Raw genomic sequence first — 25,170 nt, 5'->3', positions numbered from 1 at the left:
ATGATTCCACCAGCCCACAAATCACATCAAACCGTGTTTTTTCTGGATAAAGTTATATCACTTGAATCTCTCCAAGTTTCTCTTCGTTCCAAATGTAGCAATTTTGCTTGTTTGGATACCCATTGAGCTAGAAATGAGCCACATCGCTGAACAAAATTTGGCTAGAAAATGTCGGAACTTGGAACTTTTCAAGAGTTAATACAGCGAAGCGATGTCGCTTTTATAGGCCGAGCGACTTCTGTTCTTCATAAGCTATATTTTATATGCTTACAATTTAAGATCCATACGTCAGTCCGAGTTGCTGCGAACGGCACCGAGTCAACTCTCCACGGTCTGCGTTTACACTCTCAGCTACGACTGCTATATTCTCTTCACTGTGTGCTGAACGTGGTATGTTCGGTTGAATATTGTCTAAAAATGAATGCTGGGTCTCAAGATGGGTGATGGTGCTGCAACTAGTACGCCTAGTAGGCCAATTATTTTGACCACAAGTTGAGCGAAGCGCAATAAAGTTGAACGATTCCATGATGAAATGTTAAACAATACTGGACAAAAGTAACATGACAGGTTGACTCGACTCACGTGTGATCTGTAAAAAAGGCTATGGAAAAAAGTACATCTGCTTGGATCACCCATTATATCTTAAAACTATTGTTGGAATTCAGAGTAATATCTTGAGTTCTTACACATATAACCCCCTTTAGAAACTACCGCTTAATATTATATAATGAACCTAGCTCGTTAGCAGAAGTAGGCTAAGATATGCAGGTCTTAATACACTGATGTGCAAAAAAAGTGCCTTGTTGCTTGTTGCTGTTAGTCTATAAAATAATCGATAAGCGATAAAAAAGAGTAATCGGTAAAATAATCGATTGTCACAGGAAATTAAGTATACAACTGTTTTGCGACAATTACTAATATTATAAGCTTTGTTTTAATTCGTTTTGAAAAATGTGAAAATTTGTTGCCCTATCTTATATTTTTCTCCAAAAATTAAAGCATTTTCGAATTTTTAAATTTTTCTGTTATTGATCACTTCACATATTATTATTCAGTTAGTTACTTGTTGCTGAAAATTTTTGTGTTCGAATAATTGATAGAATTATTATGGTAAAATATTTCTTTATCAATAAAATTATGCATTAATCACAGGAAATTTGAACACTTATTAGAAAAAAAGCAAACATTTCCAAGACAACTGTCATATATTTAAATTCACATTGAAAAGTGTGGGAATGGTTTGCACTCTCTTCTAGGCTTTTTCAAATACACTTCGTATTCGAAACTTTTCGTATTTTTTTTGCAGTTATCCAAATATAATATTCCTCTTTACCGGAAAGAGTTTTTCTTTTTATTTTTGTAGGTGGCATTTATTTGCAATACACTCTGCGCCAGTCAGTAGTAGATTTTCCCACAAAGCCGATGCCCACGCATCCGTTAGTAGGTTACGCGCTTAAACAGCCAGTCATGCGTACAAAACATTGCACACACACACATACATACGAGTATGTATATAAAAAATAAAGGTGATCACACCTGCGCAAAGCAATTGCAACAGCGCATGCGTCATACTGCAGCAGGCAAGCAGTCAACAAAATTAAAAGATAAAAATATAAATATCTATTCCAGCAGCAAATAATGATTGCAATGAATGCGCGATACAATGGCGAACGACATTGATGTTGAACTGTCAAATTTACGCCAAATCCACTCAAAATCAGCGGTGCAACAAAATGCTGTGACAAACGTAATTTTTCCACCTCACGGCGCTTGTGCGGCTGAATGCCGCTGAATGAGCTGAACTGGCGCGTAATTGAATTTGATGGCGGATGTCGGATGGTGTTGAGCGTGGCGCGCTGGTGGGCGACAGACGTCAGGCTTTAAGTGTCAGATTGCGTTGAAGATAGTGTTGCCACTGTGCGCACAACACAACAACAACACACGCATATAAAAACTCTGATTTGAGATAAAAGATGTGAAGGAGAGATATAACAAATAAATATAAATTATTTATGTGGACGTTGAGCGCTTTTCGTTTATTACTATTGTTATTATTTACTGTTATTATTGTTTTTATTTATTTTCCTTTGTTCCTTAAAATAATTATTTTTGTATTATTACTTTTCAAAGCTTTGCACGTCTGTTGCATGAAATAAGCTGCTTGAGCGTAAAAAATCAATATATTTCGTAAAATAGAAGTCAATATGCATGCGACAACAGCAAGACAACAACAACGACAAACTAGTCTGCAAGCAATTTGTGAAAACTAATGTATACCGTTAACTGCAACAAAATGCAGCTACTTCGACAAAGCACTTAACGCTCTGCTATTTGCGTTGGCTGCGTGAAGCAGCAAAGCACAGCACTAAATTACAACAAAATGGTGTAAAATAAAACAAAAAACCCAATCTTAATAGGCCTCTTAAATAAAATGTGAAAACAGCCAGCCTGAGTGCTGTGATTTCTTACGCATATTATAAATTCAACAAAAGTCTGCCTCCGCTGGACAAACACGCTTGCACCCATACAAATACATATACACGCACACACATGCACACATCCATCCGTACAGATGTGTGCGCCAGCAGCTTTAACTACCGTAAATTATTGTCTGCGCATGCGCCTCGTTTTGGGTTGGCCATCGCATTCGTGCGTCTTCACGCCAACTTGACAAGTGACATGACAGGCGTGTTTGCATTTTATTAGTCCATATTTCATTGTGCTGTTGTTAGTGACCATTTAAAGGCAGCACTTGTGGCATGACCTATCCACACTCCAACAAAACGGTTTGTTTATGCAAATGCACAGAAATATTTCTGCTCAAACATACCCACACCTACAGATGTACTTGTATAATGTATGCACATTATTATAAATTAACTGTATACGAGTTATTTCTTTTGTTCTACAGTTGATGGCATTACTCAACTAAGCATAATTGTGAATTTGTGGAGAAGTGCTTACCTTTTCTTAGGTTGCTTAATGCAGTAATTGTGTTGAAGTATTAGATTTTTTTTCTAAATAAACTGACCTTTTCCCAACTATTCGATAATAATAAAATACTTTTGTATTGTTTACATTTTTGGAGTTGACTCGATTTAGGAACTCCACCTTTAAAAAATGTAATAATTTTTATCTTTTATTGTGTGTGAGTCAATGTGAAATATTGAAGGAAAGTAAGTCATCTCATAATATTTTTTTTCAAAAGTCGTCCATTACTTTCATTTAAAATTCGGTATTTTTCTACATTCCTTAAGAGCTTTAATATCAAATGGCGAGTTTTAAGTGCCAAGGAACCATTTTTTTATTTAAAATTAATTATACATACATATATCTTTAAAAAAAAAATTGCCAAATTTTATCGAGTTTTCGAACATCGTAAATACAAAATATCAGAAAGTGCTTTTTTCGAAGCAAATATTGTGAGGTAGGATATCAGAATATGTTATATTTGCTTAAAAGATATCAACTCAAGACGTTTCGAATATGAAAAAACAAAATTTCATTGATATTTATTTTTAGAGGTTGACTCTTCGTTTGCTTTTTCGAATTTTTTGGCCATTCAAATATTTTTTTTTAATTTGAATTCAATTTAAAATTCATTTTGGTTTAAGACGTTTCGAACATGAAAAAAAAATAAATTTTATTTGCAAATTTTTTAGACGTTGATTAGTATTATTTTCGAAATTTTTGGCCATAAAAATGTATCCAATTTAAAAATAATTTTTAACTTAAGACATTTCGAAAATAACAAAAACAAAATTTTATAGAAATTTATTTTTAAACGTTGAGCAGTGTAATTTTGGAAAATAGCTTTAAATGTCGACTAGTGTAATTTTCGAAATTTTTTATCATACAAAAATGGCAATGAAAAAAAATTATTATTATGTATTTTTTTATATGTTGACTTATGTAATTAGAGAAACCGGGAAATAATATTTCAAAAAATTTTAAAAATTAAAGTAGAACTGAAAATAAATTTACGAGTTGGCTACTGTAATTTAAAAGTTATACTGAAAAACTAAATTATTTATTATTTATTATTAAATTTCACAAATTTTTAAAAATCAAAAAAAAAACTAAAAAATAATTTTGTATGTTGACTATTGTTATTTTCAACATATTCATAAAAGAAATTTTTAAATGTGTAATTTCGAATGTTTTTAAAATGAAAAATATTAGATAACTAATTTTCATGAGTTGGCTCATATAATTTAAAAATTGGGAAATGCAAATAATTTTAATGGAAAAAATAAAATTTAATTTTAAAAAATAATTTTAAACGGTGAATAGTATAATTTTGAAAACACAAAAAATAAGATTAAATTTTAACGCTTACTGGTGTAATTGTCGAAATTTTTGACCATGAAAAAATATTTTTTAAAACTGTTTCTTAAGAGTTGACTAACGTAGTATAAGAAATTTTTTAACCTGAAAGAATAAAAAAGCCTGAGTCATTTAAAACAATTTTTTTTAACTAGAAAAACATTATTTTATAATAAATTATTGTTGTTATACATACATTAAATGCATTGCATTTCAAAAATGTTTTTAAAAAATATATAGAGCATTTCTATGAAATAAAATAATTACAAATTTCGATAAAAATGCAAATATCCCTCTCGCCTGAAAATTGATCTCCTCAGTTACTATGACAATAAAAGCAGCAAAATAAGTAAACTTGAAATGCTTTTCATTTAGGTTTTCTCAGCACGTATCCCACGCTTTCACTTTTCATGTAGCGGTTTATTCTTGCCACACTTTAGCTGCAACAACCTTGCGAAGCAATTTCTTCAATACTCAAAAAATGAACAGAAACACCTTTTGTTGTTGTTGTCGACCAAATGGTCTTGAGAAATGCTGAATAATGGCTACACAGTGAAGAGGATATGCATTTTAAGTACAAATTAAAGTCTTTTATTGTCTATATTAATATTTGTACATACACCTATATACATGTAGACTTTCAAGCGCTATTGCTTGCACTCACACATACACACAGACACATTTGGCCATTTGTGAAAATAGGCTAAGAGCCATTATGGCTACGCGATGGCTTTTGTGTCCGTTACAGAAACTGTGCTGCAATGCGAAAACGCTTACAATTTAGACTATATACATACATACATATATGTATTGGCATGAGAGCGAGCATTTCTGAGTTGCCAAAATGACAACAACTGTCACAAACAAAGTGCAAAAGTGCCTGTTGACACTTTAAAGTTGTTGCCAACAAAAAAATTTTGCCGCACAAATATACATACATACATAAATTTATATTTGCAGCATTGAAGTGCACGAAATGTCAGAATGTTTCTTCATATTCTGCCACTTCTGTCTCGGAATTGTGCATTTCGCATTCAAATTCTACCAAACATACACACACCCTCACACTTGCATTCGTGCAAAAACAGTTTTTGTTTTTGCTAGCTGCGCAGCTATCTTTGTGTGGCATTTGTTGCAAAGTTTTGCGCACCCAATGCGACAGCATGTGGCAAACTGATACTTTAAACTAGTCGTTGTTTGCTTCGTCGTCGTCGGTCGGTCGTTTGCTTTGGTTTGGACGTTGTTGCAAGAGCATCCCGTGCGTTGGAAATTTTCAACTTCACCAGACATAAAGTGCTGAATAATTAATGTTTTGTGCAATGTGGATTTTCATAGCTACTTATGGTGAATGGGTTGTAAAAAGGGCGCGCATGCACACATACACCCACACATGTACATGTAAGAATGTAAGTGCATAAGGGCTTGCTGCATGCACATATCGTATGCAGCATATTCTGGCTTGTGAGTGAGTCATAAAGCAATTTTGTGACAAATGGATTTAGTCGGATTCCACCAGGAAGAATACTTGATGATATTTCGTGCTTTCTTATTTCAAAATTTTATAGGGTGCTTGCCATTTTCTTGCATTTATTACATTAATATGTAAGTGGCAATATTTTCCGTTGACTTGAGCTGGGTGGGTGAGTTTGAATCCCTACTTAAAATTGACTTTCGTGATTGTCTTAGTTTACAGACAGAAATAACTTTGCATAAATTTGGATTGAAAAGCTTTTGTAGACAGTTTGGTTAATGCAAAAATAATACCTTTTGAAATCTTAAGATATTTACAATAAACAAAAATCATTTTTTAAGAAGGAAATCTCATCTGCCTCGAAGCTACTATACCTTTCGCAGGTGTTTTTCTTATAGCATCAAAGGGTATTAAAAGATCTTTATCTTGACTTTGATCGGTCAGTTTGTATGGAGCTACATATACGCTGTAGCGATCCGATCTAAATATTCCTTTAGAAAATGTTGCTCTAATTTGGATGATAACATAGGTCAAATTCCTGAAGTAAAAAGCTTTCTATACAAAAAAGATTTGGATCGGTTAGTCAATTTGACAATTATATGCTATATTAGTCCAATCTTGTTATAGCCTTGCTGTGGACAATAAGCTCCTTAAAATTTTGTTGAGATAACATGTTAAGCAAAAAATTTTCCATCCAAGCACTTGATATGGATATACCAGTTTTGCGGCAAATATATATGTATATTACACATATACTGTAGTGGTACGATATTGAGATATCCGGTAGAGAAGTATAGTTTTGGAAAGAAAAGGACAAAATTTGAAATCTATAAGGCGTTAGTACAAACGTACATACAAACGTACTTAGAAAATGGCTCTTCGTGCTGATCTAAATGATCCCATATTCGAGAATACTTTATAGGGTCTCTGACGTTTCTTTCTGAAAGTTACAAAGAAATGGTTACTTAGTAGAAACCAGTAATGTTCGTCGTGGAGTTTCAAAAGCTTCATACTTGTATATCAAATAAAAAAAATTTCATTAACAATTCACATGCTCCCCTTTCCACCCTTCAATACTTTTAAAGCTAAAATCTTAATTATCATCTACGGGTTTTTGTTTTGTTCTGAAAACGTATTTGCCGGCTGTATATTATATGTAAAGGGTTTTCAATAAGAGCACTACAAAAGTTTTTTTTTTTTTTAAAGCCAAACAGGAAATAGTCTAACGGCGTCAAATCGCACGACCGAGGCGGCCAATTGGCTGGGCCATTCTGTGAGATAACACGTTCACCAAACGTCGTCTTGTTGGAATCACATATTGTCCAAGTCTATATCATTCAATTTGGACCACAAATATTATCATTGACCAGTAGCGATTCCCATTCACAGAAACTGCGCCGACCGATAAACTGCACCAAACCGTAATTTTTTCGGGATGCAATGGTGACTCATGGAGTACGTGCGGATTAACGCATATTTTGCTTACTGACGGAGCCATTCAGCCAGAAAAGTGTATCATCCATAAAGATGATTTTTCGAAGAAAATCTGGATCATTTTTAAGTTGTAGCTCAACTCAATTCACGAACATACGACGATAATGGTGGTCAGCGGCTTCAGTTCTTACGTCAATTTTATCTTGCCACAACGACGTCACGGAAATGCCCAACGCTTGAGAACGACGTGTGAGAAACTGATTTGCGTCTTACTTAATTGATGCGCTAGCGGCAGCAATATTCTCGACACTGCGGCACTTCTGCCTGTGAATTCAAAATTTTCCACTACACGTTCAATTGTTGATCTGACAAGACGATTATGGCGACCATAAATTGGACGTAGCGCTCTTAAAGATGAAGGCACTGACTTCGAATTTGGGTAATAAACTTTAACAATTTCGATTCGTGTTTGGATCGTATATCTTTCCATAATGAAATGGCAAACCTTACAGAAGAGAAATATCAAAAGAGCAGAAAAAAATCTGTCGTCGTTTACTGTTCCTATCGGTCAACTTTTGTAGCGTCTCTATTGAAAAATATTCGTTATGATTCATACGTTATAGTTTATACAATATATGGAGGTCGAGAACACGTGAGTTTGGTTTTTATCCTTTGAGACAGGTTTGCTCTGCGACTTATGTAGTTGAATATATGTTACGTTGGTTTAAAAGTATGATCAAAGGATTTAAAAATACGTAATTCCGAAAAATTATATTTTTGAAATTTGGTTGATTAAATTTTGGTATATAAATTATGGATGCTTAAAACACAACTTTTATAATAATAATAAAACTGAATATATTTTGTAATGGAATAGTCGAAAGAAATTTAAAAACTTCTATAAAAAAATAATGAGAAAAACTTCAAAAAGTTATGCTCACAATAAATACTGAAATTGCAAAGAAAAAGGCAAAAGTGCTCCTCTTAAGAACACAAAGCTTTAAATATTTAAACATCGCTCCCAAACAGCTTATCAACCTCAGAGAAAACTAGTTACTACGCAGTTCGGAGGCAGCTACTTTAGCTACTTTAGAAGTAATAGCACTTATTGTGGCTTTCATTTCACCGAAAAGGTAATAGAAAGGTATTTGAGTTAAGAAAATGTAATTTAATCAAATAAGTGGCTAATAAATGAGTGAATAAATAACTGAAAACCAGAACGCATGCGCGCTAATGCCACAACGAAGCATTTGTTAGCGGATTATTTGCATTGTACTTTCTAAGTATTCGTTTGTTTATGGGTTGCCAAGGAAGAAGGAGCTAATTAATTGAATGAAGGGAGTTGGGGAAGCGCATAAAAACAAAAGCAAATAAAATATGCATGAATTTTTTCTGTTAAACTTTAAATTTGCAAAACAAATGTAGATCAAATCGGATTCCGAGAGACACACACATACATGTATATAAGTGAATACAATTGTTGGCTCACCTGGCTTACCTTTCCCCCTGTAGAAGTAGACATGAGAAGTAAGTGAAAGTTTCCAACAAGCATACTTTTGGGCTGTGTGGCGCTGTGATTGCTTGTGTATTTATTTGTATATACATATACACATATATGAATATATTTGTACATATGTATATATTTGTATGTGCATTGCACAAGTAGCTGCTTAGCGGATTTAAATCGCAAAAAAAAATATTGAAAAATATTGTGTGTGGAGTAAAGGGGTAAAATCAAAGCGTTCAACACACATGCTAGGCAAACACATATGTACATACATATACATTTATACACATGGTACTTATCCACGTGTATTGGCAACTTGAAAACGACATAAGTCGCTTAGGGAAAGCAGCTAATGTAATATAGGAGTGAGTACCTGATAAAAGCGTTCGGTAAATACAAGCCAAGCTGCAGTGCAACAGCACAGCACACATTGGAATTTACATACAAACATTTGTGGGCGGATGTGTGCGCACATTTGTAACCTTAACGGAAGGCACAAACGGGCAAACTTCCTCATCCGCACGGCGTAGCCTTGGCTATACATTTATATGTATTTTATTTGCTGCCACACATCCCTCACACTCGGCGCCCCTTAATCCCTTGCCATACTGCTTACGCTTAGGACGTCAGTCATTCAGTTCTTTTGCCAATTGTAGGTAAAATAACATTTTAAAGGATTTGCACCTGAGCTTAGCAAACACAAGCGTACCACACAGATATACACACAGCCACACATACACCCACACAAGCGCAATCCACTAATGCTCAACACGAAAGCGCAATAATAATATGAGAATTCGCCATAACATGCAGGCACGAGGAATCGCAACACATAATGGAAATAACATAAAATATAAATAAATATCACAATAAAACCAAAAAATGGATAAAAAGTGCAAAAAGCGCAAAAAGGTGCAAAAAGTAGACATTTTCAAAGCCCAAAAGTAGAGAAAATAAATAAAATAAAATGGCAAATCAGTTGAGCATATGGAAATGTGGCATGTTGCAGCACGAACAGCAGGGAATTCCCGCCAGTCAGCTGGCGCACAAACACAGTTATACATAAATACATATGTATGTGTGTTAGCACATTTTGTATTTATTTTCAAGTTTCTTTCATTTCTAGTATTTTGTGCGAGCATAGAAAATCCTACTAATACTCGAATACTCAAATACTTAACTTCTAAATGCGCTTGAGGCTCTAGTGTGCGCCAGTGAAAGGGGTTCATAGCTTCAACTTCCCGGTGTGACTCGTGTCTGCGAGCAGAAAGGCAAATATTGCCAAGCTTTGCTATTCATATTTACTTGTGTGCGGTTGTGGATACTTCCCAGATACATGGCCAAAATGTTGCCAGCGCATGTATGTACGCATGTTGCTGTCGCTGTTGCGGAGGTAGTGTTGCAGCGTGTATAGCTTGTCGGTGTGGGTAGGAAGCAAATATTTTACGCCACAATTATTGTTGTGTATTGTTGCTGTGGCTTAGCAGCGCAGCTTCCTGTTAAGTCCTTAAACTGCTAGCGAACATTATTCACCTACTCGCACCCACTCTGGCGAGCAAGTGGCATACTGTTTTATCCACTTATAACTAGTTACTTCCTTGCTGCTGCCATACTTTGATTTATTGATGATAAGCATTTTACACTTGGCCGTTGTTGGATTTGTGCGAATTGTGCTCATAATCGATATATTATGTAAACACTCTGTGTGAGTGGGACTTGGTTGGTGAGATGTTGTTCCATAATGCTTTAGTATGGTGCGTGTAAACCTTATGAGATGTTAAAGATGCTTACCATACACTTGTTTGTCCACATTCGGCGCTAATTAATCTTCATTACAGGATCGCGTCTTTAGTAGGGGTGCACTATATAAGGTCAAGACCCATAAATATATTTTCTTTTTGTCAAGAATTTTAGTTGATCAATAAGAGAAGTTTCAGTTTGAGTTTCAGACTGATTGAGATAAATTAAATATTGTTTTCTTGTATCTCTTAACATGAGCTATCTCCTTCCTGAGTTGCACAATTCCTAGGCTCTATGCGATTATGAGAGAAAATTCTTGAAGTCGTTCATATTTTATTGATTTTTGTAATTGTGAAGTAAACGGTATTCAGAAGATAAGATTGAAGTAGAATTTTCAAGATTTTCTAAATTTCATGATTTTCAATTTTCAATTGCTTTCTCTAAAAAAATATGAAACCACCAGTTTGGTAACTATAGTTTTGGGTGTTGTTCCAGAAGTTTAAGGTCTGGAAAAACGGTTTTGATCTACATTGTTTTATTACGTATTATAGTATTATATTAATTTTAAGTCGTGAGACTGTGTGTAGTTTGGCAACAGAAATCCAATTCCTCTCCTCAGAGCCCGAGCCGACCTTCCACCAGAGCTATACATATTTTGACCTCAGGAGGTCTAACAATATGATAAATACCATCTGATCAGATTTGGTCCGGACTGGTTCGTTTAAACTGAAATCGAAAAAATATTTAGTTTTTTCCTAAATAGGTACAATCTTTTTTATGATCATGTGAATTTTGACCCTTATAGAATGGAAAAATAAAAATAAATTGAACAAGAAGTTTGCTTATGTGGAATCGATACGGAATTGTTTTGATGAGCACATTTTTGAGTGACTTAAAATATTCAATAAAGGCAGTGGTAGTCGAAAACCTGTCTTTCCACCTCTGTTAATGGCAATAGCCTCGAAAGAAGTTACAGAAACAAATCTTAAAAATCGTGGTGTTTGCATCAGAGAGATAACAGAGGATCTCAACTTCTCTTATGGATCGACTTCATACATTTTGGTTAATATTTTGGTTAATGTTTTGGATAACATTTTGGTTAATGTTTTGGGTGTGAAGAGTGTCAATACTAGATTTGTACCAAAATATATGAATTTCTCGCAAAATACATGAAAATGTTGTTTTTTTGACAGTCCGGGTCATATGTGATCAGAGATCAGACTTAATAAATTTAATAGTCATAGTCAAGGATGTAAATAAAATCTTAATGGATTTCAGTTGTTTTGGTGAGCCCTTGCTAGAAATTGAAAGCATATTTCTTCATATTGAGTCTCGATACATTTACAAATTTTCGTGACTTTGTGAAAATATAGTTAATTTTTAATTCTTGAAAATCATGTGTTAAAGTCTCTCTGAATAGTTTATGGAGCACTTAACAAATAAAGTATGTTTTTGTTGCTGTAAAGTATAAAATCTGTATCTCTTATTTCAGTGTGCTTTTATTTTGAGCAGTTTTGGTACAATATTATCAGTTCTTGTGCTAATTTAGTAACAGGAAGCTCAGGAGCATAATCTTAACTATTAAGTTACTTAATGTGTCCTCTTGTTTCCTTTCTCCCGTAAATCTTTTGTACATACATTAATGAAAAAGCCTTGGAATCGGCTCATGCTAATATTCTCAACCTCTTATCTCTTTATATCAAGTTTAGGCCAAAAATTCGTTTGCCACCTCTTCATGAAAATCAAAGAATGAGAGACTACGCATATTTCAAATCAGTTACGCGTGCTTTGTAAATTCATGAGCAAAATAGATGTCAATCAGTTGACGAAAACCGAGTATGGTGGGTACGAAACCATGAAAACCACTGAAAATTGAATTATCGTAAATAATTTCGCATTCCATATACACATACATTATTATGTAGGTCAAAATCGATTTTTAAAATTAAATCAATGTGGTGAAAGCACAATGTCCCGCAAAAAAAGGTCAGCCCACCGCATGTTATCCTGCATCAACGGCCCGACCAGCAGCTAACCGAGATCTAAGAAAATTACTTAATCCCACCCCAACTCCCGTCTCCACACGCCAACGTCATCAGTTAATGGCGATTGATTCGAATTGACATGAGACTATTTCCAACACATTATGCACGAAAGTTGCTGCTACTTATTGTATACTTATGTGCACAAGTACTTTTCAAATACTTAGAAGCAATATTGTTAAGATTTCTTTGTTACAATGATTTGAGAAAAATAAATACGAAAAAGGCACAAGTAAAGCCAACTTGACTTGAATGCCGGAAATAAGCCGAGCAAAGAAAGAAACGGAGGAGATAAGAAATAGTTGTGGACATGAAATGTGAAAAGACGTGCAACATATCTACATGTGAAGGGCTGAGGTTCGGTCTTGTGGTTGTGATTGTGCGAGAAATGAGAGGCCAACTAGGCAGAAAAGCAGAAAAGTTGACAGAAATGGAAGGGAAAAGTCAGAGTTGAAGGAAAATAGTCAGAAATGTTGTCAGAGGCTGTCAGGAAAAGTACTTTGTTAGCTCTGTTATTCTCACGGTCGATTGACTATACACAAAGTGGTTAACTTTTGCACCGCCTTGGCACACACGTACCCACACACCAATACCGTGAAATACACCTATTAGTGGCACGACTGACCTTTTTTCTGCCATCGCCTGACATGCCACCGACTCTACTATTGTGTGTGACTGCAAGTGGCGTATGAATGAAATAATGAATGAGTCAATGAGTGACTGCAATGTGCGCGCATACGTTTGCTCATTTGTTGTGTAAATGCACACAAGTACCATATGCCCAGTGCATGTGTACATGTATATGTATGTGTGTGTGCGGCCATGTCCTTTTTTAATTGGAAATATCAATCACAGTCATGGGATTAAGTGACATTAGCGTGCAAAGTGGTGACGCTGATTTCAGCGCCGGTGACTTGGTGATTGTACTGCCTCGATTAAATCCAGTGTTGCCGGTAGTCAGTCGTCATTTGGCAAAAACGCCACAGTTACTATGTAGCAAATGAGTTCGTTAATTCGTCGCGTTCGGTCTGTTGAGGCGCATTGTTGCCGCTAACGACAGCTAGCCGTGTAGGTGCTAACATACCAAATGATCTGATGCATTGTATATACACCGGTGTATATTGTATGTGTGCCTGTGTGAGTGCGCTAGACTGTCCACTAATGTGCGCTTTCCATGCTTTCCGTCTGCCGTTCAATCTACGCGCCATTTGTTGGCATATCTGCCGCGTGTCAGTGTGGGTCATTTGCGCCATAGTCTCAAACGCCTCGCTCGCCGATTCGTGTGAATGCTCCAAATGAGCTTTGTTTTGTTGCAATTTCTTTTGTTTTTGCTCCACACGCTTCGGTACGTACTGCATAGCAGCGTTGTGATGTTAATTAGCACCATTAAAGCAGTAACTTCTTCTGCTGTGCTCTATTTTTTTCGTGCTAGATGTTTGTTCGCTTGGAAGTAAGGCTTTTTGTTCATTGTTATTCGTCCATTCTGGCGTTTTTTTTAATTGAAGTGGCACACTTGAGGCGATTCCATCACTAACAAAAAATCGCCAAGCGGTATGAATGTGCTTAGAGTTGTGCGGAAGAAAATAGCAGTCACTTTTTTAGAAATTTTGTAACCTCACTAATATTAACAGCCAATACCTTGCTTTATGGAAAATTGTAAGTTAATAAACCATGTTATGTGTCTAATTTTAGTATATAATAGGGTTTACAAATACTCGAGTATTCATTAAATCTGGAGGTATAGTATATATAGGTAAAAACAATTCTTCAAAAGGAAACTGGGTGAATAATATACCCAATCTAGTCTCTCAGATTTTGAAATATCGATCTGTATTTTTACACACACTACTTTCACTCTAAAAAGCTGCTCATTTCGTCAGAACCGTCGATATCGGACCACTATAGCATATAGCTGTCATATAAATAATAAAAAAAATCAATTTCCTGAAAGGAAAACCTTTGAATCTTTTCACGAAATCCGACATAAATTATTATTGAAGATAATGCTACAATATCCCAAAAAATTGTTCAGATCGGACCACTATAATATACAGCTGTCATACAAACTTAACGATAACAATTTATTTTGTATGGAAAACCTTTTTAATTGTGAAGATATCTTTAAGAGATTTTCTATGGATTCGTAGTCACATCACCAAAGAAATTATTGAGTTTGGACCACTTTAGCTTATAGCTGCCAAACCAACTAGTCGGTCAAAATCAACTTCTTGTCAAGAAACTTTTTCTGAAGTGTGTTATACCTTCGCTGATCAGAAGTTAATATTTTTTCTTACTTATAAATTATTAGTTCATCGATTAGGAGCACACTTCTTTTCTGATGCATTTTTTCGGAGATTCGGTGCTACTAATTGTTCCATCTCTTTTTTTCTTATAAATAAATTGGTTTTGTGATATTTCTAATGGAATTTCGTCTTAAAATTGTCTTTTAAAATTAAGAATATTTTGTATTAAATACTTATGTCTGCTTCTAAGGAGGTAATCAAGTAATCAAACAATCATTTTTAATAAAAAAAGAAAATATTGGTTAGTCGAAAAAGTATTTTCGTATTTTGTCAATAGGTGTCGTTGCAGTCGTATTTCTCCAGTGATACCAATTACATTGTGGCACACCATATAATGTTGAAAAGGTGTGAGGTAAGCTTCATTTTACCAAAAAAAATGAAATTCGAGGAAGTTGATAAAAAGTTACAGCTCTACAAAAATTAGTGAAAATAATGAAGAATTTCGCTATATTTTGAAATTCTTTGTATGAAAAACGTAAGTCACCAATGAAGTTTCTGAAGTTTACGGAGACGCTGCTGTATCAGTTCGCGTAGCACAACAATTGTTCCCTCGCTTCCGTTCTGGAAATTTCGAAATTTCGATTTACATCGATGAAAGTTTTACACTGATGGAATAGCGTCTCTAGGATAAAAATGGCAAAAAGTGGTCGAACCAAATGGTATATAATTGTTTATTTATCTATTATTATAAATATAAAGAAATAGGTTGCAGTTTGATTAGAAATACGAAAAGACTTTTTTGACTACCCAAGAATTTACTGATATAATTTATCACAAATCAATGCTTTTAGCATTTTTTAACGAAATTGTCAAAGTAAAAGTCTTCCACGCTTATATTTTCTAGAGACTCAGTAGGTCAAACCACAGATTTAGTTATAAAATAGTCTCATAAGAATTTCTCTCCCCAGTCTTTTCATATTAGTATAGGTGATCTTTAACTTTTCGAACAACCAATATACACATAAATACATATCTAGATTCGGATTCATGCGTAAAAACAACAATTAGCAAAGCTGCAAGCATTAAGGTTAGTTATCTCGACTTAATTAAATTTTTCTCCACACCAGTGTTCTGTGCAAAAACTGTAATAGTATTCGTATTCGTACTTGTACGTTTACGTCTACAATGCTGCCTGCCACTGACTTTCCATTGTCAAGGTGAAGTGCCGTGAATTTCACAGTGAAGTTTTAATGGACTTTAAATGATTTTCCGCCCTTTTGGCGTGTAAATGATGGCCACACAAATCTGCAGGCTGCGCTTTAACTGCCAGCGTTCGTATAAAGACATCGCCTGTCTGTTTTTGATTTTTACACTCATTCATTATATTATTTTTATTGCTTCTCAAGTAGATTTTCGGAGAATTTTAAACTCAACGTTGTTGTTTGTTTGTAATTTTGTACGTACTTATGTATATTTATGCTGCAGTTTTTGTGGCATACAAAGTTTGTTGCCATTTCGTTGGTTGTTGTAGTAGAAAGACAAAACAAAAAGCAGTATTAAATAAACTGAAGAGCAGCAAAATGATTATTTAGTAAAAAGCCGTAAACGCCTGTTGAAACTACTCGAATTTCCAATTTAATTGTTTTTGCTTAGTGATTCGTGATTTTAATTTCTTTTTCACTCAACAGCAGCAAGAAATTTATTTTCGTTCACACTAATTAAAGCAAAGTAAATTCTTATTACGCAAAGTGTATGAAAACACCAAATAATAAAAAAAAAGATTCACACAAATACACACATATATTTTCATACTTATTTGTACATATATACATTTGTATATTTTCCAATTGTATATGTGTTTGCGCTTTTATCTCTTGCTGCCACTGCTGCTGACAATGACTTTTATGTGTTTACTTAATTGCCGACACTTTTGTTGCATGCCACCAGCATTTGCTATTGCCCGCTGACTCTTTAAAAGGCTACAAAAGGTTTATTGCATTTTGGAAAATAAGCTAAATGAAAACGAAAATATGCCAAGAAATCTCAAAATGAATGCAAAGCGAAATTAAAAAGAAATAAACGTTTTCTTGCTGTAAACATGAAGCACACTTGAACTCAGCAAAGCACGAAGCGAATAAAGAACTACAAAAATCAACAAACAACATTGAAACTAAAAAAGTCGTAAAAAGGCAGCTTATCAACTTTAAAAGGATTCATAAAAGTTGTGGCAAAGAATTTAAAATCCATTACCATAAAAATCTAGCCACATACGGTGTAAGTAAGTAAACAAAACTACGAATAACTAAACGCACAGGGTCACTATCATCTCAGTTTGAAACTATAACTGTTTAATGGTCGTTCAACGTCAATCTCATATCTGCATAGAGATAAACATTTACATTGGCTCACTTGAATCGCTCCATTTTACGCACTGACAGCTGTCAGTATTGTGACTTTTCGTCGTCCAGGCAGCAAACCACACAACCAAAAGCAAGCAAGAGGTACACATTGATACCAAAAGTACCTGCTACAAAGTAGTCGTATTCCTGTTCGTGAGTTTATTCTTCGAACTCGGGCTATAAGTGCGGAATCTTAACTCTTATCTTAACTGGTGACAGTAGTCGAAGCGCGTCAATATGATTCTCAATTGTTCACTTCTCAAGAGATTCGGCTTGATAGTACTACCTCTTCTTAAAATACTGTATACTTTTGAATTTCTATTTCCCCATTTTCATAACAATCGGACAAATAGTACAACAGGTAGAAAGACAACACTCTTTACTTCGACTTCGGGAAAATCATATTCTTACAGTACGTTCTTAGGAGACATCTGTGAAATAGGTATCTTATACCTCTTATTCTCTATATCTTGGCACGCTTAGAACGAACGGGAACTAGTAAATCGAAGTTTAAAGAGGACCGAAAATAATTGGAGAGGTATACCTATTCCGAAATACTTTACTTCAAATCACTCGAATTCTTATGTGGTCTACACCTTCCGCAAAAAATAAACCAGACTGAAAAAAATGTGGATCCCTCATGGAAAGCTTAGATAATTCAATCTTGTTTCCCAAAAATCTCAATCTTATTTCCCAAAGTTCTCTCATCAGAATACCAAAAACACTGTGCAGGTTTCAAGAGTTTTCTTAATAAAGTTCAGCATCAGAGTATTTTAAATAACAACTTTTAATTCGAAGACTTCTTATATTAACAGCCAAAGAGAGAATATTAAGTTTGCGAAGAGTTTCGTAACACACGGAAGGAAACGTCAGAGATTCAATAAAATATATAATTATATGATCAGCTAAGATGACTTTACCATGTCCGTCTATCTGTCCGTATCTCTGTATGTACGCTAAATAGATCCCGAGTTTTCGACTATAGCCGCATAAGCCTTGTCTACGCCAATAAAAAAGAAGAAGACCCTGAGGTTTTGAAAAATCAATCTGATCAAGCACACTTCTTTTTCCCCAATGCCGGAACCGCTGATATTGAACCACTATACTATATAATTACCATACAAATCAAACGATGGAAATAAAGTGCTTATATGGAAAATCTTTTCAGTTGTAGAGATACCTTCACGAAACTTTGCTTGAGTTATTATCTAAGACAAAAGTGTAATCTCCAAAGAAATTATTCAAATCGAATCACTATAGATATAGCTCCCATACAAACTGTCCGATCAAAATCGTATGAGAAACCCTTGGATTTGGATTTGTGAATGGTTTTCTATTTTTGCTGCAACCGAAGTTAACGTTTTCTCTTCTGTTTTTGCTTAATTTTTTGTGGGTAGACTGGAAAAATGTAAACGTGCCGCAACAATGCACATTTTTCCCTACAGGGTAGTTTAAGGACACAATTGCTTATAACTTCGTCTATCCCCAAGTCATTACTATACCTTACAGTTCAGTTGTCGAACTGCAATGTGGAGCACTTAATGCCGCCATAAACTATTACAACCACGAAGGAAAAACATTAAAAATCACTTAAAGATTATTATTATCAACATTTTTTTTCTTAAAATAAAAAAACCAATAGCCACAGTATTTTTTTCTACAAACAAATGTGTATCTAAGGCAACTTAATTGTGGATTAGGAGTAAATAATTTCAGCAATTTGTCACGTTTGTGAGTCATTAAAATTGATTGAGGTTTTTATGTGCGATAACAAAAAACGCACATGTGCTCATTACATATCCTTTCGTGTCGTGTATGCTTTCATACCATGTGACTAATTGCGAAAGGAATTTGTTGCATTTTTTCTGATTAATATTTCTAATGAGCTAATGTCTTCATTAATAATGTCGTCGTGGCGCCCACGGCGTTGTGCGAAACTCATTATTTTTCTTTTTCAGTATATTTTCCAAGAAGGTACTGCGGTTATTTTTAGGTTTTTTATGTCTTAATTACCAATCGGTGCTCAGGACATCTTCTCAACTACTTGTCCTTAGCGAAGTTCAGCTTGCGTTCAATCGTTCAGGTGCTTGTTGGATATTGTTCAATGGGTATTCTAATGGTAAGCCTAAAAATTTTGACTGACGCAGGTTGTCGAAGTTGTATGAAGGAGGCTTAGGTAGAAACAGGCACTTTCATTAGACATTTTCTTCTCCAATGTCCATACATTGCAAGACAGAGGTTGTAACTTCTCGGCAGTATTGCCTTCTTCTAACCAGAACACGTAACAGAAGTTGGCATTAGCTGTCTCAACAAATTTGTGAAATGCTCAAAACGCTTTATCGGGTCTTATGATCTCTTATATACTTAGTTGTTTTGGATAACACAATGGATCGGTGTTCTAAGATGTTGAAGTGAGATCAATGTTATGATCGACCTCATAACCTAATCTAAATTTATGGTTCCTAGATTTAGTTGAATCGAAAATTCTAATTCAATTAATTCCAGTTTCAATAATAGTTAAATAAATTCGAAAATTTTGTCGTCTTATTTTTATTTTGAACTGTGTGGCAAGGCTGGATCGAACTTGCAATTATTGTTTTATTATTTTTTTCATTTGTTGAACCAATATTTTATTTAGAATTTAAGAGAGTCATTGAAATAAAATTCTTTCACCCCTGAAGAATGATGCTGGGTCATATTGACCCTGAACTTAAATAGTTGGGAGGAAGCCGAAAATATTTATAAAATCATATTGATCAATCCATATATCAATAACTTTTAATTATAATAAAGGATTTTTTAAATTTTTAAAATTCACATTCCACTCACGACTATATAAAACCACTGTTCAATTACTCCCTCATTCTCTGTCCAGGGTCAAAATACACCTTAAGAATCTGTTTGTAATTGGAAACTCTTAACATTCCCTGAAGCTCAATTAAACTAATTCGCCCATAAATCCAAATTGGCCCCAAAAACATTTTCCTATTCTCTACTTTTTCTTTCTTAACCAACAATAAGAAATGTATCTGCCACAAAATTAATGGCATATTTAGCATCTATTCAGAAGATAAATAAAACGACACAATTGAAAGCATGCAAATAATCCCGTGACAAATAAGATTTCCACATGCAACATTTCTAACAGAAAAGTAAATAAATAAATAAACACAAGAAGAAGTAAACATTTTCGTATAAACTTCGTTTAGCTTTCAACACCCACACAATTTTGCCATTTCCGCTTTTCAAATGTGTGTGAGTTCACTTCTATGAGTACTTTTGTATGGCTTCATGGATTTCCTATGACAAAGCAATGAAAATAAAAACAACTCATAACCACAAAAACCGAAGAATTTATAATTTTTGAACACAAGCAAATATTTGTTTGTGCTGCCGTATGTGTTGGTAATAAATTGTGTAAATAGGCACACAAACGCACAGATGGCTGCTTATGTGCGTTTGTAATGCCTTTTGTTGGATTGCGAAAAGTTGGCTGAATGAAAATTGTGAAAATTGAACAAACCACAATTTTACAAATCTCATAAGCGCCGGCATTCAAAAAGGAGGTGTAAAAGTGAGACATAAAAGCGCACAGACAAACGGTATAACTGTGCATTGAGTGCAATAAAAAATTTAGTGATTCATTGTGGAACTACTTTTGTATTGGACTGGAAAGTGAATGACTTCTAAATCATAGAAAAAAGTTGAAACATTTTTTAGTACTAGAGTGGAAGACTTTTAGTTGAAAGCAATCTAGTGTTGGAGTTGATGACTCTCTTTGTCAGCAACAAGCTCTAAAAATCTGTGGAATAAGAGAAGATCGCATAATGAAGATCACCGAGCTTGTTAATTTCTAGAAAACATCTCGAAAAACTCTCAAATTTTGAATGGAGATTACCTGATATCTAAAGAAATTTAATAAATTTATATTATTTCGAAGAGTGGTTGGATTCTTAGAAAGGTTTTTTGTTTTGCTCTGTTTTTAATGTTTTATATATTTGTGTTAAATTTTTAGAGTTGATTCCTTCCAACAAATTGAAGGTCTTCCTCTTCTACTTTAATCTTCTACTTTCAGAGCTGAAGTGTTTTCGCCTATACGTACGACATGACCTAGCCCATGCGAAGCCTCTGTCTTTTAATTCTCTAAACTATGTCAATCTCTCGAACTAGTAACGTCGACTATGTTGTCATCGTCCATGCCTCTGCACCATATAGCAGGACGGGAATAATGAATGACTTATAGAGTTTGTTTTGTTTGAGTTCTGTTCGTCGAGAGAGGACTTTTCTTCCCAATTGCCAACTCAGTCCAAAGTAGCATCTGCTGGCAAGAGTTATTCTGCGTTGGATTTCCAGGCTGACATTGTTTTAGCTGTTAATGCTGTTTCCAAGTTAGACGAAATCTTCAACTTCGAAGTTACGACTGTCAACAGCGACGTGGGAGCTTAGTCGCAAGTGCGACGACTGTTTGTTTGATAACAGGATATATTTCGTCTTGCCCTCGTTTACTGCTACACCCATTTGCTTTGCTTCCTTATCTAGTTTGGAAAAAGCAGAACTAACTGCGCGGGTGTTGGGGCCAATGATGTCAATATCATCGGCATACGCCAGCAGCCGTAAACTTAAGAGATTGTACCTTCTCTATTTAGTATTATTTTCTGCAGCAGCAGATTGAAGATGTCCCACGATAGGAAGTCGCCTTGTCTGAAACCTCGTTTCGAACGGCTCGGAGGTGTCCTTCCCGATCCTGATGGAGCTTTTGGTGTTGCTCAACGTCAGTTTTTCAGTTAGTAAGATTTTCCAAAGGATTGTTCTCATATTATATGAATTATCTTAACAGTTTCGCTAAGATCACAGTCGAAAAGCACTTCATTGTACACTTCGAAAACCTCCATCTCTACTATCTATTCATTATCTTTCCTATCTCTTATTTCAATTCAATCGTATTTTGTATCTGTGTCTGGGATTCGATCTGCTGCAGTGTGGATTTGATTTCTTCATATTTTTTACCGAATAAGGCTAGAAGAGCCATCCTTATAAAAATTGTATGTGAAGACACCTTTGTCCACCTTTGTAATGCCAAACAAATGGGCATGTATCAAGGGCCCTTCATGTATTGTTCTCGAAAGAATTTCCTTTTAACGCTAATTCAAACTAGAGATGATTTCTGACCACATTATGATACAACTAGTACACCACCAAAAATCACTGCTTCTCGTTTGTGCATCTGCAATCGACAATTTACTGTCAATTTTCCACACCAACAAACACACACACCCTGTAACGAGGCATACAAACTTCCATTGGCTTTGATTATTATTGCCATTGCAATGTTTGTTGATATATGAGTATGCTTGTGAAGTGAAAATCCCAAAGATATCATAAAATATTATACACTGACCACCAAGTAGAGCAACAACAACAACAACAACAAGCACAACAGTAATACGAGCGAAAACAGCAAATAGCAATCTCAGCAATAATAAAGGAGTAACTCACAAGAAGCATATAAGTATGAATGTTGCATGTTGCATAGTACTTGCAGTACTTTTATCTACTCGAACTGTGGCATCGGCACATGAGTGTGGCAGACACATACACACATACGCACAGGAAGTTGTTGCAAGTGGCAGTTGAGGTGTGCGAGTTGCAACTCAAAAGTCTTGTGTAACGGTTAATGCGGAGTGTGCGGTGAAGCTGGCGGTGAAGGGAAGTCATTTAATTTATGAACATGCTCATAACTCTTTGACTTGGTGCCATATACAGAGTGCGAGCAGCAGTCAGTGGGCGAAAAGGCAGGAACACACGCACCCCCACACACACACATATATGCACAGTTGCGCGCGTGTCGGCATTCACAGATTGTCCATTCAGTTGTAAACTTATACGTATATTTGTATGTGTGTGTGTGTGTGAGTGTAAGCCCCAGTGACAATTTAAATGGTCTCTGCGGTGCATGGTGTTTTGACTCCAACAAAGTCGGCCGAGTCCGTTGTGACTCAATGAGGATACATTAAAAGAGTGCCTCAGAGGTAAGGGGCAAGTGATTGCACATATCAGAAACACATATACACACTCATAGGTTGGTTTTGGTTGAGCGAATGAAAAGCTGGCCAAAACTTTACCATTATTGTTGTTGCTGTTCTTGGTGTTGTTGTGATTATTGTTTGGGTCTTTTTTCGTGCTACGGCTTTCGCTTTTGTTTCCAATGACTTTGATGTGTGTAATTTTATTGATTTACTGAGCAAGCGTGACCGACCGAATGCTATTCACATGACAGCGTCGTTTTGTGCATATGTATATTGTTTGCGTTTGTATGTGTGCTGTGTGAATAAAATAAACTTTTCTATAAATGCGAATTGATAATGTTAAGCGTGCATAAAGAAGTCTTGGGGTTTGTTGTTTGATGTTTTTCATACCACTCGATTTTGTTACTTTTGTTTAATATGGTAAACTTGGGTTGAAAAGTGAAGCAGATAGATAGATGAGCATACATGTTTAAATACGAATAAAGGATCAAAAGATAAGCCGGGGCCTTTCCGTGTGTATTCATACGAACAGTAGTTTTGTTAATTGTCGCTAAAATTTTGGGCAAGGACTGGAGGATCGGAACTTATTCGTGAATTTTAGTAAGAAAATTCTTTAAGAACTTGGGTATGTGCTCTGTGTTTGAATAATTTTTGTTTATATCATCTCATCATTGATCCGAATTGACAAAAAAAGTCTTTTAAATATTTAAAAAAAAATTATTGTAAAAGAGTTTTTTGTTTATGGTAAAAATCTTCATACAAACTTTTCGCGTTGCAAGCAAGCAGTTGCCAAACGATAAGGTGTATATGACGAACACTGTACCAGCACAGTTAAAAGAAAATAAGTATTTATCGAGTCGGATTGAGTACAGTCTAAATGGATCTGTCCAGGTTATATCAGTTGCCATTTGATCAGATGGAAAACATCCACCTATAGCTTAGCATTTAATTGCCGTTTCATTCAGCTAGCCGTTTAGTAATAATTTTAGAAATTTAAAAGTTTTCTATTCTTCAATATTATGAAAAAAATATGCTTTTTACAAATTGAGTTCTAATTTTATGGGTTGAAAAAATTTTCCATTGAATATAAAGTATATTCTGTAAGCTATTGGGTTTACTGTTTCAAAAGACAAAAAAACCGAAATTTACTAAGCCATGAAATTCTAAGGAATGGAAGCGGCAATATCGAATATCTGGAAAAATTATCTGATTTTCACTTCCCAACTGCTTTCACCTTCCAAATTCCGCCATCAGAAGACCAGTGTTATTGGCTGTGCAGAAAATTTGTGAAGGCACTGCCAACTACTAGTCTTTGAAATATTTGGAAAAATGACCCTTAATGCTGCTGTTATCAAAACAATTTGGCTTGACGTTCAAAAACTCTTGAAAACTTTACCAAAGAAATCATCACATTGTTCAGAGTAAATATAGCACATCTATAAAACGACGAATGAAAAAGTTGCCCTGAAATTCTAGGCGACACACTTGGATGTGACAACTGGTGAAATAAAAAAAAAAATATTTCTATTGGCATGCCGGGTATATATAAAAGAAAGTGCGCTCCACTAAGGAATAAAGTCAAATCTTTTTTTAGAACTTCATGATATCTTTATGAAGACTTCATTTAGGAGAACTTAAGTATGTTTCGATTCGCAATTTCTTAAGGAAAAACTTTTACTTCTGCTGCTCTCAAGCTATAATATCTACCATGTGTGCAATTCTGTATATAAAGGGTGATCCATTTCGAGGAACCCTACTTTTTCAAATTTCACAAATTTCAAATTTAATGGAAGAACATTCGATATAACATTCTTTGACATTTATTTTTTTGAGATTATCTTTTTCAAATATCCGTTGAGACCAATTTTCGATGACTCGTTTGAGCATTTCGACGGCGGATAACACGCGGGATGTTTTGCTATAAGGCCTGAATCGAGGCGGCATTGTCCGCATAGACTTTAGACTTCATATATCCGCACAGG

This window comes from Bactrocera tryoni, chromosome 3, assembly GCF_016617805.1.
Source record: "Bactrocera tryoni isolate S06 chromosome 3, CSIRO_BtryS06_freeze2, whole genome shotgun sequence".
NCBI lineage: Eukaryota > Metazoa > Arthropoda > Insecta > Diptera > Tephritidae > Bactrocera > Bactrocera tryoni.
The sequence above is the reverse complement of the archived record's forward strand: the minus strand, read 5'-3'. Positions refer to the sequence as shown.